Here is a 12,020-nt window from a genome sequence, read left to right on the forward strand (position 1 = left end):
CTCCAGGTCGAGCTGTTGTTCACCATCTTAGCTGTAGAGGGCACAGCGTCACTGGCCCTCATGTGGGATCCAAACAGGGGCCCTGCTGCTCAGAGCTGGCGTCCCAAGCCAACTCTTAACCAGTGGGCCACTCAGCTGGCCCTGGATTTTTTTTTTTTTAATAAAAGAAAGAGCTAATATTTTAAAATCCTACTCTGTGTTACATGTCATCTCATCTCATTTAATTCTCTCAATGACCTTCTGGAATCCCTATTGCTATTCCCATTCAGTAAATAAGAAAAACCAATGCTCCCAAGTTAAAACTACTTCCCATGCACACTGTGCCACAGCACTCTTGTAAATCAGAACATGTATCCAGCATTTACCTTCTGGTTTCTCTTATAATCATTACAACAACTCATCCAACCTATCAGAGAATCCATGACCACATTTGTAAGTTTTTTCAGTAGACTAAAATGTTATTTTTATGAAGCTGTTTGTTGGCACCCAGTCAAATCCATTCTCATTCCCATTTAGTATCCTCTAACTTATCTTGGATCATGGACCCTTCTTAGGTTGACGTCCAGATAAGCAATACTCTGAGTAGACTGGGGGAAAGAACTGAAGGGAGTTGGTAGCTGACTAGATGTGAGAAGCAAAGAAGACAGAAGATTTTTTGTTTGTTTTTTCTCTTTCTTTTTAAAATGACTTCAATATATTAAGCCTCAGAGGATTGGACTGGTAGATTGTATTCCTCATGTACTGCTTCCTGTTTATCTGTAAAAGGATTGTATGTCCCACACCTTGCCATGCGACCTGCAGTGCCTCCCAGCCAATGGTGTATACTTTACTGCCCTATTGTCAAGTTTGGCCATGTGATATGCTTTGTGCAATGATATGTAAACAGAAGTGACATATACCATTGAATATTTCTGTCAGCAATCTTTCTCTTTCCTACTGACATAAGACTAGAAGTCCTTTCTATACAAAAACTGTTGTTCCTTCAGTCAGGGTCCCAAAAGAAGGGGCAATGGGGCAAAATCACAGGCAAACTTGTCAGGCAACATATAATGTGAGCAAGGAGTAAACCATTGTTATTTTAAGCAACAGAGTTTTAGGATCATTCGTTACTAAAGCAAAGTTCATTAATAAAGGCAATCTGTCTATAACAAATAGAATCAAATATAGTAAAAAATAATGGTGATTTAGGATTATGCTAATGGATTGGAGAATTCTACAAGTTTATATAGCCTAAAATCTGAATTATAAATAAGCTTTTGCTACCATTTGGAAATAGCCAAAAGTACCATAAGACTATGAAGATTATTGAAGAATAAAAAGGCTTTAAAATCTGATTTATCTATAACTATCTGCATAGCCATAGCTAAGTCAAAATGCATCGATTTATCTGTAGTATTTAAGCAATTGTGACAGATTGTAATTAAACATTAATAAATTATAATTAAATATAATTTAAACAATTGTAATAGTTAAGTTTCTGTTGGGGATGGAGATTCTTTGTTCTTTTGGACTGAGGTATTAGAATTGATTTTATATTTTCATTTTGCCTTTTCTCCATTTGCTTTTGTTGTTAATAAATCCTAAAACTGATGAGGGTTTCTGAATTTATACTTTGTTATTTGATATAACTATTTTTATGTCTTAGATAATAAAGAAGATATCCATTAAATTTCTATACTTTTGGGGATGCTTAAACCAACTTGGAAAGCATGTCAAGGATTTTTTTTTTTTTTTGTAAAATAAAAACAAATAGAGTAGGTTGAAAAATACAGTGCCATATTATTTTCCTAGTCATTTAAAACTTTATGATTTATGCACATAGCCTGACTTGTTTAAAATTGTGCTTTCCTCAAGTAAAATAATCAGTTTTTTAAGACTTGGCATTTGCCAAACCATGATATGATTTTGGCCTGAAGTTTCTTAAATGCATTATGTATTCATGATTATTTCCTGGAGCTTTCTGACTGAGGTCATGGGCAATATGCTGCTTATATACTTTTCATTCTTAGGTGATAAAGTATGTTTAGTTTTTTAAAGCAAAAACATTCTACTAAACCAATCATCATAATATCATAGGAATAAATTCACCTAATTAAATAATTATTGGAAGATTATGTGATTACACTTATCTTCTATATTTTGGAACATTGTATTGTTCATCTAATGTGAAAAAAAGTTCTGACATTTATTAAAGAAATAAAAATCTGTGATTAATTTTCATCAAAAACAATTTGCTATCTCAGTAATTATTTTTATGTTTTAAATTTGTTTGAAATTTACTTGTTTTTGTAAGTTGATAAAATATTTTCTTTCATTTTATATAGACTGAATAAATTGTTCTCTTTAAGAGTATGTTATATGTTCCTTATAACAATTGTACTTATTTCTAAAACTTTTATATTAGTCTTACATTCTGTCATAGCAAATAATTTATAATTTATATTTTTGATTAATTTTTTGATATATTAGCATTTATTTTTACTCCTGTAATTAAGATAAAATGTTAGGAAATGTTAAATTAGGCAATGCTATCAGAAGATTTAACCTGTTATTTATTCATAAACCTCCTCTCACCTTCTTTTTGCTAACCAAATCTTGATTTTATTCAGGAAGACAATGTGTCCAGCTGAAGCAATGAATTCTAACTGTTCCACGCCAATCTTTAATGGCTCTGTGCCAGACACTTAATTTCACAGCCACCCTGCAACTAAACATACCATGTGATCCAGTTGGGTTCTGCTATGGCTTCTGGATTTGTGTCATAGTTAAAAAGATGTTCTCCATTATAAGACTATTTTTAGAAATTCTCCCAAGTTATCTTCTGGTGCTTTTATAGTTTCAGGTTTTATGTTATTTAAATCTTTAATTCAGTTGGAATTTTCTTTGACATAAGGAGTAAAGTAGTCATCCATCTTTTTTTACTCTTTAAATATAACTTCCTCCATTGATGTACTTATTGGCTTTACTTTGCTTTTTCTCCCACATTACACACTTACTATGTTTAAAAAAACAAAAAATTGAAAACCTTAGACTCTCAGAGTGAGGTATTGTTAAAAGGAGGAAGAAACATTAGAACTCTCATATTTTAAATGTCTCTGGCATTCAGGGAAACTTCTATTATATTTAAGTTTAGATATCACGAGATTAAGAACAACTGCTTGAAATACCTCTTCCTTCTTCCAGGTCATACAAACATCAACTTTAGAGTGAAAATACCAAGGAAGAAAAGAAAAATTTTCATAAATAAATGTGAAATATCATTATTTATCCAAAACTTTGTTGAAAATATTTTTGCGTGTCAAAGAGATTACTGGCACCACACTTTCTGAAAGTTAAATGGAGGCCATTTGTAGTTCAGTGCTGTATTTTTAACAAAGGAAAGAATCACTTCCTGCTTTCTGTAGAGGTGATGTGCTTCATGTATCCCCTTTTCCTCTGAATGGATCATGACTCTCTTTACATGGAGAAATAGAATAAAACCATTTAGAGTTATGAGCTAGGATAGGAACATAGGTTTACAGGAAGATCCCCTTTAAAATAATATGCATCCTTATTAACCGTGAGAAAAGATAATTTTTCTAAAAACATTAATATTTGTTGAAGCTGGGTGATGATGGTAATTGGTGACTTATAATCCTAATCATTCTACTTTTATATATGTTTGAAAAGTTCCATAATGAAAAGAAAAGAGTGATATTTTAAACTTCTAGTAATTTATACCTTACTTTATTTATATAAAGAATCTTGGAAGAATAGGGGAGGACATTCTAGCAAGAGGTGAGGAGGGCTCACCTTAGAGAGAGGCATTCATATCAACCAAAAACTGGGAATAAAAAGATATCATTTTCCAAGGATTTTGAAATAATCCAAGGATTTTGAAATAATCCAAGAGGAAGGAAAAGCCTGAAAGGAGAACAGTACAAAGTGGATCTGAAGATATATAGCAAACATTCTTGAAAACACAATATCTTTCCATTAGACTGAAGTTGCATTACAACAATCCCTTAGTGTGTCTGACTAGTTGCTATGAGTCAATATCACACCCCAACTTTTAGGACATGATGACATAGTTTTGTAGCTATTTATTATTTCTTTTGTGAACAAAGGTTCTTTTTCTTCACTATAATTTTGAGTTGTTAAGGCAAATTTAGAATCTAAAATAAAAAGAGTAAGCCATTTAGATTAGTAAGCACCAAGATAAATAAAAAATAAACAAATGTATATAAATATTTACAAATATATGTATATAAACCTCTGATTTCTATTTCAATTCTAAGATTCAAATATTCTTTGATTTGAATGAATTAAGACTGAAACTGCTTGATGTTCATGAAAGGCACATTTGTATTGAATTCTCATTCAAATTTTTCTCATCATGTAGCTTCATTTTTGTCAGGATTCACTTCTACAACAATGTTAATTTAAAAAACAGAAAAGAAAAGGGTTGGTGAATGTGCTATGGTTTGTTCCCAAGCCAGATCACTTGTGGGTGATTCATGCCAAAAGTTATATCATGTTTATTCTCATCTCCATCTCTAATTAAAAAAAAAAAAAGAATGGAGTGGAAAGATACAAGAAAAATAAAAAATGTTTGCAAGTATGTCATAAAGATGTAAATGAGAAGAACTGGAATAAGACTGAATTGTTTTATATAAAAAAGAAGTGGCAACAGAAGGAAGAACTAGATAGGAGAAAAAATATGAAGGTGGGATTGGGAGTTTTCTTGTTGCTTGTGTCGTTTTGGTAGGCAGAAAGAAAGGACTTTGGGGAAAGCAAGATGTGTAAAGAAGGTTTTTATGATGTTCTGAAGGGTCATTGGAATGTGCATAATTTGCTTTTAGAGTCATATCTGTATTTATTTTAGATGTGTTTCCAAGACTGAGGTTGAAATAAAGTAAGCCCAGTTTTACTCGTTTTAGTTCAATAAAATGAGCTTCACTTCCGTTAGTCTAAAGCCGCAGTTCTCAACCTTCCTAATGCCGCGACCCTTTAATACAGTTCCTCATGTTGTGGTGACCCCCAACCATAAAATTATTTTTGTTGCTACTCTATAACTGTAATCTTGCTACTGTTATGAATCGTAATGTAAATATCTTTTTGTTTTCCGATGCTCTTAGGCGACCCCTGTGAAAGGGTCGTTCGACCCCCAAAGGGGTCACGACCCACAAGTTGAGAACCACTGGTCTAAAGCATGTGTGTTAACGCTCCTCCTTAAGGTCACCATTATAAAGATGTTAAGTTAATTTCATTATGAATTATTCAAGTAGTAGTTAACGTTAAATCAAAAGACTGGGAGGAGACATAATATATGGAAAGCCTTCATTGCTCATCCATTTTCCCACTAAATTCAGGATCGTGAATTTGAGTATAATGAAAAGATGACAGATATTGTTTTCACCTAGAACAGCTTGTGTTCTACATCCAGTGTGTACAAGTTAGATGATTTTAGGCAAACAAAACTTAATGAATTTCAATTTCTATATATGTAACTTCAATGACTACAGTTTTTAGTTCTGGAAGTTTTATTTGGTATTTTTTCAATATTGTCCAATACTGTTTGAGAATGTCATGGTTTGTGTTTTGGTTTTTTCATATCTTGAATCATTTAAAACACACTTATGTGGTGGTCAATGTCTAATATTGCTACTTTCTAAAAGTTCTCAGGGTCTAACCATGTTGATTGTTGTGTTTGTTGACTTTATTTCATGATGGATTATTTTCTCATGTGTTTTCTAATTTTGGATTGTAAGTGCATTTCAATCAGAGCTTTATTTGTGGGAATCCTGCGTGGCATGTCCTTCTAAAATGGTTAGTACTTTCACATGTAGGCTAGATGAATAAACAAGGTGTATATTTACCCCCCTGAAATAACTAAAAATCTGTACAAAATATATGAAGCAGCAGTTTTTAAAGATAGGCATTAAGCAACAAAGACAATGATCCTTGAGAGATGTAAAACAAATATGGTGAATTCTATGGTTAAGGCTTTCCAGGGAATGGGAAATGTAGAAAGACCAAGGAAGCTGGAGTTTACAAATCAGAATATAAAGGAGGATAGATGATAGATGATAGATAGATAGATAGATAGATAGATAGATAGATAGATATGCAGAGAGAGAGAGATCCAGAGATCTCTAGAGGGTCTCGTCAAGTCTAAACATATTAATTAAAAGGCAAAGATTGACAGGTTGGAAAAAAAATCAAGACCTAACTGTATCTATGAGAAAGTCACTTCAAATAAGACATAGTTTAAAGGTAAAAAGATAGAAAAAAATATATCATGCCAATACTAATCAAAAGAAAGTTGGAGTTACTATATTAATAACAGACAAAATAGATTGCAAAATAAAGAATATTACCAAGGATAATCAGAATCATTTTATTGACTATTTTGGTGTTTGCTGCTGCAAGTCTTCCCATGGGTATTTAGCTTTGATATTAATGGACACACAGGGAGAGGAGAGCAGGCCTTATGTGAATATGAGGCAGGGAGTTGGCCCTGAGGCTTGGAATATCTTGGCTTAGAAGTTTTCAAGCCTTACAGAGGACATAAATTTCTAATCTCAAATCTGAACATTGTTCTGAGGCAAATTCTGAAGAGTCTTTATTTTCTGACCCAGAGCACAATGAAATGACAAGGTTTTCTGTCTCGTGTGTCAGTGGATTAATTTTTTTCCAACTTACCCTTTCACTGGTTTGCAGTGAGTCCATCTTTTTACAGAGGGTCTCAGTTCTAGTCCCCCACCTTGCCAGGCTCAAGCCTTGCCTCATTGTGTATCTTTGCTTACAGTGAATGAAAATGCCTCTCATGCCCACCCTAAGACAACCTCACCTTCAGTTCACATTTTTAGCTCTAGTTTTTAGTTTTCTCTTCATGTTTGACCTCTGCATATCTCCTTTACTTTCTTGCAAGTTCAGCTACTCACTTAAAAGTATATTTGTTATATCTCATCCAGCATTTATTTTGAGTTTGGTTTTTTTTTGGAAGTAGATCAGATATAGATTGCCATATTGCTGGTAATGGAAGTCTGTCTTCCTCTAAGTGAAATGGGAGTAATAGCGGCTATTGTAGGATGAGGGTAAGATTTTAAAGATAATATTCATGAAATGCTCAGCACACTGCCTGGAGCATAGTTAGTGTTCAATATAAATAGTTATTATGGGGTGAGTGACTATGATGTTAAAGCCACGGTGCTTTTGAGACTATAAAACTCTGGGAAGAATGCACTCTGGAGAATACAAACAGGCTAAACACAAAGGTCCTGTTAATTTTATAAACATTCGTAGGAATTTATCAAGACTTTTTTTTTTCCCAAAAAACTTCCTAGTTTTTTATCGGTGATTGCAATTATTTTCTTTACATGAAGTACTCTTCCCTTTTTGTGAGCAACATTGTATATAAAACAATTTAATTATCTGAGAATATCTACAGTGTAAAGGGACTATGTGTTGGGTAGGAGACTAATCTAATTCTGAAAGAAGGAAGTTTGTCCATTATCTTCATTAAAATTAGTACTGGGCTAGCCGATTGGCTCAGTTGGTTAAGAGCTCACTCAAGAGTGTGAGCTCTGAGCAACAGGGTCACCGGTTTGATTCACGGCCCAAGCTGAGCTGCCGCTGAGCTGCCAACAGGTGGCAGGATGGCTCAGCTAAAAAAAAAAAAATTAGTACTGAAGATACTAAAACACAAAAGAAAACTTTTGCCCTACAGGTACTAGGGATCTGGTGGAAATATGAAATAGGTATATACTAGCAACAAAGCAGCTATGTTACCAGAAAATGTGTGCTTAAAAGAAAAAATGGTTACAGTTAATAAATACTATGGGAAGGTCTGAAGAGGAAAAGCACCTTGGGTTGAATTAATCAGGAAAGAGTTAATAGTGAATGTGAAAATGCTTAGGGAGAATTTGGTAGTGGGTGAAGAAGGTAGACAGAAGAGAGGGAAAAAAGATAGGTGTGGGCATGGAAGCTGTAAAATGAAGAACTGAAAAGGGTAGCCTAATGAAAGGGAATAATTTGTAAAGAAGCAGTGAAAAAGAGGGAAAAGTACGTTGAGGAAGGCCTTACACGTCAAGGACTTGTATTTTAAGCATTAAGAGCAAATGAAGATTAAGATGAAGTGACCTGGTGAAAGAGACTATAAGATAATTGCCAGCTCCAGATATTATAACACATACGCTTTTACATATATTCTTACCTCCTGCACCAGAACATATGCTCCCTGAGGGCAGGGGCTTTGGCTGTCTTGTTCACTGCGGAAGTCTTAGCATTTAGACCAGTGCCTAACAGAAGTGCCAATGAATGAATGAATGAATCATCTGGAAGCAGTGTGCAGAATAAACTAGATGTAAGGAGAGTTTAAAGACAACTAGTTAGGCTTTTGACATATGCAGATGTAGTGAGACTGGAAATTAAACGACACATTGTAAAACCACTCTACTGGGCCCTGAGGTCCTTGAAGCAGGAGTTGTGACTTACTCGTTGTGGCAGTTTTGGTACCTGGCATGGTGCCTAATGATAGCAGGCCCTTGGTAAATGTTTATTTAATGAATAAGGGGAATGATATAACTTAGTGACTATTTGTTATAGGGATAAGGTAGGGGAGGGCATGGAATATGACTTTGTTATTTTCTGCCAGTATTCAGTTAACTATTTTTAACAGATGGCATTTTTTTCTGTATGTGCTTTTAAATGTATACATAATGAAAATGTCTGTGTTATAATTTTACTATTGAGCACTCCTTTTTACTTAAATTCATGGAATTTGAAGGAGGGACCTCAAAGGTCATGTCATTCTTTGTTAGAATTTAAGGTAAGGTAGTTGAAAGGAGACTTTTCCTGTTTATAGTTAACAAGATATCAAAGTTCTATTATATGTTTTTTGAATATGTGTACTTCTATTCAAATGATAACAGATGTGACCATCCTAATGAGTGCATTTCTTGAAATAGAGCAGGAACTTAAATAGCTAGAATGGGCAGGATACCAAGGAAACAGACTAATCAGGCAGATGGTGACTGTTTCCTAGGGAAAGTCTGAGTAAACCAGTAACTCTGCAGCAGTGATCTGAAAATAAAGGAACATTTGTGGGCATGGGAAACTTAATGTTTTTTCATGTATTTTTTCATTACATTATAATAACTCATTAGATTTACACACACATTTTTATTCATTACCATTAATCATATGATGAAATTTAGTTGTTGATTATAATGTTTTCTCTTCATATTAAAATTTTGTCAAAAACTCATTTTTTTTCCATAATTAAGATACAGCAATATGCAGCAATGGATTTCTGTTTTTGCAAAACCTTTTGAGCATTTCTGTTGGTCTTTTAAAATTATTTAATAATTTTGAAATAAATTAATTTTTAAATTTAATAAAATAGATTTGTAAATGACTGAGCTCTGGTTGTAGAAAAAGTAAAAATTACAATGAACTGAAATGCATTTGCTAAAGAATAAAATTTTTCAAAAAAAAACCCCAAAAAAACAGAAGTAAAAAAACATATCCTAGCAGGAAACCAGGAACGGAATAAAAACACAAAAAGGTATCTCTGGCAAAGTGCCCTGAAGGTCAACAACCATGGCCAAGAGCATGAGGTAATGTTAGAAATAAGAAAACACTATTTCTAAGGGTCAGATCCTTGTCGATTTGATCCTAAGACCATTAGTGATGATGTAAAAATGTAACCTGTATAGTGATTTATAAAGTTGTCATATATTGCATCTCATTTCTATTTCATAATATCCCAGTGAGGCAAAGCAGTTCTTCTTATCCTCATTTTATACATGAATAAGTATATACAGAGAAATTAGTTTGCCAAAATTTATAGTTATTAAGTGGCAGAGAAGGAATTAGAACTGAGTCTTCTATTTCTAAATCCAGTACACTTTTTGATTGAAGAATGGAATAATCAGGAGAGAGAGAGGATATCCGTCAAAGAAATAAATGAGTTTCCATTTAGCATCTTAATATATGGACAGCCCATAATTTGCCTGCATTCTTACTACAGTATGCTGTATTTAGTTTATAAAGATAATGCTTTGAGGTTAGTATTATTAAAAACAAAACAAAACAAACAAAAAACAAACCTTGTACTCAATTTCTTTCCAAAAGTTGTGAAGAGTCTGCATTGTCCCATAAAAATTTCCTTGTATGATTTTTTTTTGCTTTGTCTCTCTTAGTATCAACTGAAATAAATTAAAAGGAGCAATCGCAAAACAAAGGGAATCTAATGGACCTTATAAGGGCGAATGCTTCACATTTATTTCATGGTGCTTAAGATACTTCCCACACACATCTCAGTTAATTGAGGAAGTATAAGAAGGATGAATTTGAAAAAGAAGGTGAGGAGGAACTAACTTTTGGGGAGCCTGCAATCTGGTGCAAGCATCAATACTCTCTGATGGTCTGTTCTCTAAAGAGAGAAAAACTACTCTCTTATGAAGCACAGTTGTTTAATACTTTGAGTCTGACCTCCTCCCCCCTCTATCACAAAATAAAGGTTATACCATAGGAAGAATGGAAGTAAATGGAATGCTTCCCATATCCCAATATCTAAATCCCTGTAGTTTTCTAGAGAACAAAGACTGTCACATATACTTCTGAAATTCTCATTGAGCCTAAGTAGAAATACTAAAGATTTAATTGTTTACAAAGCATGTGCACATGGAAGTCTTCCTTCTGTTCACGACACTTTTTCTTTTACTCCTGGACAAACCACTAAACATTACCCAGAATTCCTTTCAGTTAATTATGTCCATAAGACTTCATTCTAGCCAGTGGAATCTAAGAGAACATGTGGTATGTCATCATTAGACCAGGTCCATGTGATCCTATTGCTCCTTCCCCTTTTGTTTGCTGAATGTTGGTCCAGAATGATCTTGGAAGGCATATATATATATATGGAAGTTGGCAAAGTCTCCTTTAGTTTGAACTGCTGAATGACTATGGTGGGTAGGGAAAAAAACAAACAAAACAATTTACCTGAAAATCTTAGCTGCCTTGGTCTGTTTATGTATGAGAGAAATAAGTTTCCATTATATTTGAACCATCATACATCTTGGGTCAACTTATTACAGCTCTTAGTCAGTTAGCCTACCTTAACCATTTCAGTGCCTTCGACAAAGTGCCCCACCAGAGAATACACTGATGAATTTCCTCTCTTTTTATAAATGAGGACAGTTGCCAAATCTTTCCATGTAGCCCACTCTTTCCACTTGAGAGTCTTCACTATTGTCTCACCTCTGAGCTTCTTATATCATTTCTAGAGATTATGTGTTTCCATGTTAGCTTGGGCTCAATAGCACTGGCCCATTGTAGCCATTGTATTCTCAATTGTTCAAAGTTCCTTTAACTCAAAGGGCCCTTGTTAGTTCACTTAATTTTTCTGTCTACTAAATATAGTACTGGATTAGGAGAAGTAAAGATAGTTGGAGACAATGCTAACTTAAAATCTGAGGCATTAGAGAGTCCGAGGTATCACCCAGCTTCCATGCAGCCACTCTGCTACAGTTACTGCTTGGAGCCAGACTAGATTGCCTTTCTCTTCAGACACTAATGAGTCTGAGGGGAATACTGAAGGAATAACTGGGAGGGTGCAGGAACTTCCAAACAAGTTTGATTTGTGATCTGGATGCCTGTTATTGCAGGATGGTGGGGAATCAAACATTTACACTTTTAGGTAAATGTGCATATTAGCTACGCTCCAAAAAGGGTAGTGAGTAACCCTAGTTATAAGTAAATTTACACAGATGTAGCTAATCTAAAAATACTTCAGGTAGAGAATGAAAAGCAGAAAGGGTAGATTACGGGATTTCCTAGCCTCCATCATCACATAAGGCAATATCTTTATACACACACACACACACACACACACACACACACACACTCACACACATTTTTGGTTGGTGCAAAGGAATTACGATTTAAAAGATTAAAAACAAATGTAAAAACCACAGTTACCTTTGCACCAACCTAATATATATACATATATATATGTATATATATGTATATAT

Source organism: Hipposideros armiger, unplaced genomic scaffold (assembly GCF_001890085.2).
Source record: "Hipposideros armiger isolate ML-2016 unplaced genomic scaffold, ASM189008v1 scaffold_57, whole genome shotgun sequence".
Classification (NCBI taxonomy): Eukaryota; Metazoa; Chordata; class Mammalia; order Chiroptera; family Hipposideridae; genus Hipposideros; species Hipposideros armiger.